This window comes from Pygoscelis adeliae, unplaced genomic scaffold (assembly GCF_000699105.1).
Source record: "Pygoscelis adeliae isolate BGI_AS28 unplaced genomic scaffold, ASM69910v1 Scaffold402, whole genome shotgun sequence".
Classification (NCBI taxonomy): Eukaryota; Metazoa; Chordata; class Aves; order Sphenisciformes; family Spheniscidae; genus Pygoscelis; species Pygoscelis adeliae.
Genome location: NW_008824411.1, coordinates 7,983,236 through 7,992,651, shown reverse-complemented (window position 1 = coordinate 7,992,651; position 9,416 = coordinate 7,983,236).

The following is a 9,416-nucleotide window of genomic DNA, read 5'->3' as shown; positions in this document are numbered from 1 at the left end:
AACCCTTAAGCCTGTGACCTGATACATATTTAAAAGTGTTTCAACATCAGCATGGATACAAGCAGTAAAGATGGAAGATAGGAGCTAAAAGCACCTCTAATGAAAATACTAAGAAGACCAGAAGAAACAGGTTTTGCTGTAGAGATTAAATGCTTCTTACGCTTGCATTTTAAGCAGTGTTATGTTTTTTAAAAGTGTTTGAGAAAGACAAAGATAAAACAGTAGGAGACACGATAATTACACGAAGAAGCTCCTTTACTTCTGGCACGTCACACCAACCGGTAAGAGTCAGGAGATGTGACGAAAGCAGTTTAGAAGATTGTTTTGTTAAACTTGAGCTGTCATTGTTTTTCCATTTTACTGTAGTTGTAATTTTGTCATATAAAATCAGTGAAGGCATACATACATACAAATATTACAGCCTTTTAAACTTGCCCTGTTTCCTAATGATTGCTGTAGGAAGCAGTTGCTGCCTGTTGACCCTGTCCCTCTGGATGGTGTTACGTGCCTTGGTGGCTGTCATGTGGAGTTGAGGAATGTGCTTTAAAAAGTTGCTTTTTGAAATACCAATAACAATATGGGGTTTTTATCCCAATCTCAAATATTAAGTTGTTGTTTTCAGTGGTTTTGACATCTCATTCCAACAGGAAATCAGGGTCTTCCCCCCCCCCCCCCCCCCCCGGGGGCAAATGGTCTTTATGGGGAAAAAATATGAGAAATACCAGTGGCCAGTGAAGAAAAAAGCTGCTTGGATTTGAAAATTGACCATCAGGAAGCAACACACTCTGCTTATTTTAAGCTATGCAATACATATTCATTCCTTGCTTTTTCTGTCCTCAGTTTCAACTTGCAATATCTCAGCTTCCTCCCCATTTACTTCAAATACATCCACATACCAAAAAAAAAAAAAGGGTTGTCTTTCCTCTTGAAAACTATAAGCCTTTAGTAACACTGATGCTATTATCATCACCAGGCCGAAGTTTGCAGGATGATGGTTAAGTGAGAAGTAGGCAGAGTGTAAAGGAATTACTTTATTATCATGCTCAAAGCTTTTTCTCAAGTGGGAAAATAAAATGCCCTGTTAGAAGTTCAGTAAGCATCCGATCACCGATGTCTGTTTTTAAAGATACATAATTAGAGAGCAGACTGACAGTGTGATGGAAAGAAGATGCACAGCATCTGCTGCTATGCCTGAAATTGTACAGATTCTGTTCAGTAAACTTGGTTACTTGGGTTAAATTTTACCATAGTTTTACTTGTCCAGTTAAACATTTTAAGTAAGTTTTGGCAGCTGCCTTAGTTAATATACATATGATTGGCTTCTTCATGTTAATCTGATCCTTCTTTCGGATAGCATCATTGAAATACACAGGCTCATTAGAAAAATGTCAGTTTTATAACATCTTAATATAGCCTGTGTGCATCTACTTTCTGTAGTAATAGTCTATGCAAGCTTGCCTTTTTTTCTCACCCCCCCCCCCCCCCACTCCCTCTTCCCCAGTGTATTATCAGCTGTGGTAGATGAACCAAGAGGAGGGACCTCTGCAGTTCACTGTTGGGGCTCAAGACTTTAGTAGTGACTTATCTGAAGCCTTGCCTGAGTAATGGCTCTGTCAACATTTGTTGAAGTGGATAAATTTTGCTTCCTTGGTCACAGGGTACCAGGTCCGCTTTTCTGTTAACACCTTTGACTCTCTCTTTGCTGGCTAAAACAAAAGAAAGTCCATCTACAGTAACCTGTAGCCAAGTCAGACACAGAAATACATGTTTTAATCCTGTCTTCATTTGAACACTATTTTGATTATATGAGGTGGAAAAGTTTTTTAATTGCTCTGTGTTTGCTTGGTGTAGGTGGGTCACAAACACTCTGTATCGCTATTAATAGGCAAAAGAACAATATTCTTCAAATTTAACTTGGGATACTTCATTCCTGTCTGTCTTGTGATCTGAGAGATTGGGGTATTTTCTCTCCCACTTTCCTCCTTCTCCCCAAACTCTCATTGTTTCTTGATGCTGAGAGATAAGCAAGATATGTCAAAGAATTATTTCAGGTTTGCTTGCAGTGACCTGCCGGACTCTGTGAATGGTGCTTTGTAGAACAATTACCTGGAAATCTGTGTGCCTCCTTTTAGGACTGACCCACTACCTCCAAACTGTTCTGGCTCACTGACCTCGAATAGTGTATTTGTAGAGCATTTGCCTTCTTTTATGAAGCAAATGCAAATCTACCAGACCTCACATTTCCCAGCAAGAGGCTTTCTGTCACTCTAATTCCCTCATCATAAACACAGCAACTTCGGTTGTCCCTGAATCCTGGCCCATCTGCCTCGGATTTACTAGAATAGTATCATGGTTTAAATAACATTCCCTCCATCTGTGGAAACAAACATTTATTGTTTTATCTGCAGGAGAAATTGATGAATATTAGTATTTTCAAAGATAAATGGCATTTTATCATGGACTTGTACCAATAGTCCACCTGGCTGCACCTGCTGTTTGAGACAAAGTGCAGGGAACAAATGAGCAAGTTGACTTACAGGCTCAGAGAAGAGCCAGTACTGCTCTACCTCTCAAAAGGACATGTTTATAAACAAATTTTTTCTTAATTTGAGGTGTCTGTTTGAATTTTGAGCTTTATTTTTGTGACCAAATGCTTATCCCAACTCCTTTTCCCCACTTTTCTCAAGCATTGTTTTTTTTTCCCCGTGGGGAATAAGAAATGATAACGTGATTCAGCTTGGGGACGCATATTTGTTTGAATGCTGTACCGTTTGATTAGGCGTCCTTGATGAACGAAACCTGCTGCTTTTTTTAACCTAGCTAGCGTGGAGCTGAACTTTGTTTCAGTTTGGGAAATTTTAAAGAGTCCTTGGTCTTTGTGCTGATTTCACAGATGGTGAAACTTTATTTTCCAATTTTACAAGCTGATTTTACAAATATTAGGGGGAAAAAATCATCCTACTGTGTAACTAGCATGAATAAGCATGAAACCTTTTCTGCAGCTTTCCAGTATCTTTTCTGCTGACAGTTTTTCTTGTTACAGTGATTTTTGCAATACTTTTATATCTATTTTATTGCTGGCTTGTAGCAACTGTGAGGTATCTTTTAAATAAGGACAGTTATTAGTGTGTATGGGTTTGAGAAGTTATTAATTCACAGCCACTTGTATATGCAGGAAAAAATAGTTGTTTTTTTTTGTTGTTGTTGTGTTTTGGTTTGGGTTTGTTTTGTTTTGTTTTTCCCCCTGGGGGCATCAGTCATTTCCATGGTCATTTCACACTGCCGGATTCTTCTGCATCCTCCCAGTACAGGCCAGTGCTGTCATCCTGAACAGCACAGCCTGCATTGGGTCCTCTGGTCGATTTGAGAAGATTGTAGGTCACCGTTGTGAGTCAGAGTTTATGCACATGCTCTGCTGCATAGGAAAGCTTAATTAATTCGAGGCTCTCGTATTTTTCTCTGGACAGTGAGACAGAGCTGTACACAGGCACACACATGTGCGTGCTGTAGGCAGCTGCCGTGAAGGGGTGCTTTCTGAGTCAGGGAGTGCTCTCACATCCCTTCTATCACTTGCTGATCCTGGGAGGAGGTGGTTCCCCAAAGATACATCCCAAGGCACAGACAGTTGTGTTAGGAGGAAAGGTACTAACCCCAGTTTTAGTGCTGGGCAAAGGGTGTTGTGAATTTTACTCCATTCACTGATTTGCCACTCCCAAAGAAATGAGTAGTCTGCCCTTTTTGGATCACCTGTTTACTAGCCAAAGTTTAGGAATAGAAGGAAAAAGTAGTATGTGTACTGTCAAAATAGCCACTAACCATTTGATTACAGGCTTAGAAAGAAAATTGTAAGACAAGAAAACGCAAGTGCAGATTACACGTGAAAGTGAGATTCTCCCTCAGCTGCTTCATATGCCGGCTGTTTCGGGAGCCTGGCAGCATGCTCTCCTGCTCCTCATGGGGCTCGCTGGCTTTGGGATTTCTTCAGGTTTATAATTTACTTGCTTCTATTGCTAAAATCGCTGCTGAGGGCAGCCTTCTCCTTTAGCCTAAAATAAAATGGCCTAGTACCTGTCCTCTGTCCAGGCTGGGCTTTGAGAAGTTGGGTGCAAGTGTGGGAGCAGGATAGTTCTCCCCTTGCACTCTCAGCTGGGATGAAAAGCAGGGTGAGAAGCTTTCCTTAATTTTTCCACTTAATTTGCATGTTACTCAGACTTCTGTTGGTTTCTTGCATGTTGCGGTGTTTGTGGGGCTTCAGTCTGCCTTTGACTTTCTCAGGGTTTGGGACTTCCGTTGTCCATAGACCTTACGCGCTTCCTACGTTCCATCTTGCTGCGAGCATTGCATGAAGACTAAGCATGACAGACACATGACAGGTTTGCCATTCCCTGTTGGTTGGTTTGTTTTTTTTTTTTCCTCTAAGCTACCTTCCTTCCTTTCCCACCACCTCTTTTTAGCATTTTTAGCCACTATAAAGTTTCTGCTATAATTAACTCTGAACATGACTGTTATCATCTTTATGGAGTTTAATTTTTAAAAGGCGGTCTGGAGGAAGCAATGCTCATTTGGCTGAAATCCTTTTATTGTTCTAGCTGAGTGGCCAGCTTGGCGATCATAATACACAACGGACTTTTTAAAAAAAGTTATCTGCTTGTCCTCTTCAGGTCCTCAGTCTAGGTTAAGGACCTGATATACCTTGTGATGTACAACTTAAAGGATATATTATACACATGCACCCCCCAATGCATACGCTGGTTTATTTTGATTTGGTCTGGATTTGCATCAATATAATTTGTCTATCGTATCTAGGTCATTGGTGAAAGTGAGCTCAGGGTATTATGCCCAACGACCATCAGAGCTATGTAAAGAAAATCTGATTTTTGACTTATAACTCTTCTTCAGTAGGGAATGTGTCAATTGTAGATTTTTCCAAAGGTTGGGGCTTGAATGTATGGAGGAGGAAATTGCTTCAAAGCTTGTGCCAATTAAGGCTGAGTTGCAGGGGTGAGGCGGTGTGGTGGAAGCTCTGCTGTGATGTTGCCCTGGGCTGCCATAGCCTGTGCCCTGTTCACTCGGAGAGTACACGCATCCCAAGGGACTCTGCTCCATCTCTTTTGCCTGCAGCTGCTCGTTGCTATTCATGAGCTCTGCCACACTCTTTTTCAGTGTTATTTTGGTTTTTAATCGGTGGCTAGTATAGGATAACTTTTTACCGCTTTCACCATTTTCCTTTTAAGTGCACGTATGAGTGAATTTTGTCTCCGTGTTTACTAGTGTGAAATTAAAAACAAAAAAAATAAATTAAACAGGATATGGGATCACTAACTTTGACTTCACCTTGTACCATCTTGTAAACAAATCAGCGGCTATCATAGTGCCCTTCCCAGAAATGGGTGTGGTGGTTGAAATAAAACATGTCAGGAGTACAAAGAGAACAGAGTTCTATTGTTTCGGGGCAGGCAGAAAGATGACTTCTGAAGGCTAAAGTGTGGGGTTTGGGTTTTTTTTAAAGTAGGATGTTTGTGCTGCTCTTGCCACTTTTTCTTCAGTCTTACTATTTTGTTGATTATTTAAATAAAGTAATTCTACAAGGAGCCTTCAGGGCCAATTTCTATAATTTGAAGCTCGTTTCAAAGTATCTGCTCCAATTTAATTGAAGAATTTCAGTGAGTGGTAGCTTTGGCTTTGAAGTGTTCCTCTGCACTAAGGAGGGATTTCACCGAAGCAGAAACTCCCTAGACAGTTGCCTCGATATTTAGCCTCAGAGAAATGTTCGTATCCCCTTCTCTTCCTCGTCCTCATTGTTTTACACATGCTTACATCTATCTTCAATTTGATTTTTAGTTTTCAAGCCAGGGTTTTCCTTACGCACTTTATGAACACAATGCCATGCAGGATTCAGTCTTATACATTAAACTCAGTCTAGATTTAGTGCCTAAATAGCAAACAAGACAAGAAGGCCTCCTGTATACCTGATTTAATTTTCCTTGCTGAATAAAACTGTTCTTATTATCACTTCTTAACTGGCAGTAGTCCCAAAAGGTTTGGAGACTAGATGCTCATGCATGCCCATGTCCCGCTTTGTGACTTTTACCCATGTATGGGGTCTAAAGCGTATCTGGTGTAAGCATATTACGTACGTTCGTCTTGGAGAGATGCTGTGTACTGAACAAAATAGCTGGACTTGGCTGAAGGATGACTAGCTGAAAGCTTGAGGATTTGTGTTACGCAGGAGAAAAGCCTTACAGACTGTAAGGTAGTCACTTGGATCTTGGAGCACGAGTCTCCCAAGGAACCCTGGATGGTAGTGCAGCGTAACTAAAGATAAAAGGAAAATCATGCATAATAAAAGCATAATTTATGATTGTGGCTTCCTTGTGCCTTCCTTGTGCCAAGTAACTACGTGTGGAGACGGTCATCCTCAGTAACATAAGGAATGGTCTTTGTGTTTATAATTTTATTTGCTGAAAACAGTAGTTGAGACTGAGTGTGTTTGAAAGGAAGTGATTTTAGGGTGGTTTTTCCCCCTGAAAACAGGAAGGAGTGGCGTGCTAGCTTCTTCCTTTGCAAGCACCTACTTCCATGGTGCATTGGGGTATATGAACACAGCCCAATGTTTGGCATTTCAGCAGATATCTTACTCATGTCAGTTCACATAAAGTAACACTTGACAGTGCATAGCGACTTTCTTCTTTTTTAAACTTTTGTTTTTATTTAGAATCAGCATTGCTCAATGTGGGAAATGAAAAGGTTTCCCTTTAAGACCTGTCATTACTCCTTTCATAGCTGATCTTTCAAATGTATTCTTACGTGGCTTTTCTGTCTTCTGTGTTTTCTTTTGGAGCGAATCTGATTAAAATGGTTGATTGAAAAAAATTATTTATAATTCAAGTATCCTACTTCACTAGAAACCTGACGATAAAAATTTTAGATAGTTAACATCTTGTCAGAGCAATCGTTTCAGGTTGCTTTCCTTTTTACCACAGTGGACTAGCGTTTGATCCTTCAATCTCCTTTGGAAATATAAAAATACAGGTTTTAAAAACTCTGATTCAGACTGAAAGCTTAGACTGCATAAAACACAAGTACGCTAGAGCAACATGTGCTGGTCAAATGAGATAAATATTTGATGTCCTTCAGCTCTGGTAACAAAAGGATCATAGTCTGTGGAATCCCTAATGCCAGCTGTGTTGAAAGTTGCTGACTGTTGGCCTGTGGCTGTTTGCTGCTCATACAGTATTACACTTTCATATATCACAGTCCAAGCTGTGTGCAGTTATATGCACAAATATAAGCAAAGAGGTGCGTGAAAGATGCAAAATAAAAAGCAGGCAAGGAAGCATGTTTATTTATGAAAGTTTCTTTGTGAGTAACCTTGTTTTTGACGGTTGTTTGCCACACCTTCATTTTGTTATCCTTGTTTCCTTTCATTCATCTTCTTCGCAGGTACTGCAGCTTTGCCTAATTCCTTGGAGAGGGGTAATAAAGGGGTAGTATTTCCAAGGAATGCAGTGTCACATCTCTGACTGTGCAGCCTTCCTCATGTTTGCTCTTTGACTTCTTGGTCTCTGCTACATGCAAAAAATCCTCCTCCTTTTTAAAGGGCTTTTCCTGTGTGTTGAATTGCGTGTAATATAGATACAGCAGCTCCTGATAGGTGCTTTTTTTCTTTCTCCTAGCTGTAATGGGGAGAAGTGAGTAATGAAGAAGTGTTTCCTTTTTTTTCTGACCACTGTTAGAAAAACAGAGCAATCCATAACATGTCCAGGATGCAAGTAGGACTGCTATTTGTAAAAGATCAGTATGTTGTGCCATAGAGTGTTTAAACAGGGATGATAGCTATGCACAAATTTGATGATATCTACGTGCTGGCTACTCATAAAAAGAAGAAATTGTGATATGCTTTAGAAAAGTTAAATGTTTCCCCAAGTATTTTCTGTTCTCCAGAATCATGGTCTTTAAGTGTAGGACCGAGATAAAACTGACTTAATCTGAAGTTGTAGAAAACGCAAATATTTTTATGTGACTAATTTCAGTAAGCTTGACCTGAGAAGGTAAATATCTGTTTCACAGTGTCATTTACACAAGAAAACAGTCAGGAACACATGTTTCTTTGAAGGACGACTCGTTAGGCTACAACAGAATTTTATTAGGGGGCTCTTGGGATTAGTTTGCTCTACAAAATGCATTGCACTCCAGTAGTAATTCTCCCGGTGCAGAGCAGGATTGGCTGGTAGGGTTAACTGTCGAAGGGCTGTTGGTCTGAGTAATTCACTGACCATCTTCCTTAAGCAGGAGAAGCTGCCTTCTGAAGTCAGAATCATTTGCACAACAATAAAACTGTTAAGAAGTGCAGCGCTGTGATTTTTAGTTTGCTAATGCAGTTGGGAAACCCTTCGATTTAGATGCAAGCTGAGAATTTCTGTCGCTAGTCTGCTGTAGAAGGGCAAATTAAAGTTAACTGATGTACTTCTAAATGCGGCCTGTGTGAAATGAAGTTCTTTATAGTGTAATTTTTTTTCTTTAAATAGCACGATTGATTATTCCATAAGTAGGTAATTTCTCGTTGCTGATAACCACATGGCTAGTCTTCCCTTCTGCCATCGCAGTTCCCTTGCAATAGCAACGTTTCCTTTCAAAATACCATTGATTGAGTTGTAGCCCCTTGGGGGGCTGTATTTAGACTCTCTGTTAATAGATCAGTTCGTTCATGTAATTACCGAGCTCTGACAGTAGCTTCTGTAGCTCAGTGCACATTATTGCTTTACACTTGCTCTCTGTGAATCGCAGGACAACCCTTCATGCCTGGTGAGGAGTTTACAGCTCTAGAAAATGAAGAAACTGTTTTGTAGCTCCCAGCAGACCTTTTAATAAGTTTTAGCAAGTTCCGTTCATCCGTGAGATAGTAGGAAAATATTTTCCTGTCTGATTCTGTGTCATGACTTCATTGGCTTGAAATTACATGTTTTTCTGTAAGCCGAAGTGCCTTTCCTGCTGGGATGCACGCGTTGCTGTCTTTGGCACTTGGAGGAATGAGTTAACTCTCACCTGTGTTGGGAACAGGCTTCACTGAAAATCCTCATTGAAGGATCATACGTGTAGTTGTACCCGGCTTTGCAGCCGCTCCGTTCACTCGACTGCAGGGAAGACTGACAGTGCTAGAGACAGGATTTTTTTCTGAGGCTTTTTCTGTGATTTTAGTTGTGTTTCAGCATTACGGAGCAGTATGAATGAGGCGGTGCAGAGACTGAGAGAAAGGCTTTGTGGTTTTTATTAGTAGCAACTGTGCAAGCAAACTTAATTTGGCATTCTTAAGTCCGTTGGTGTTTTTCCAACTTCACCCCTCAGCTGTTGCTAACTGCATTGCAGAGGACTCTGTAATCTAGCAATTTCTCATTGTCTCCAGTCCCTGCCATTTA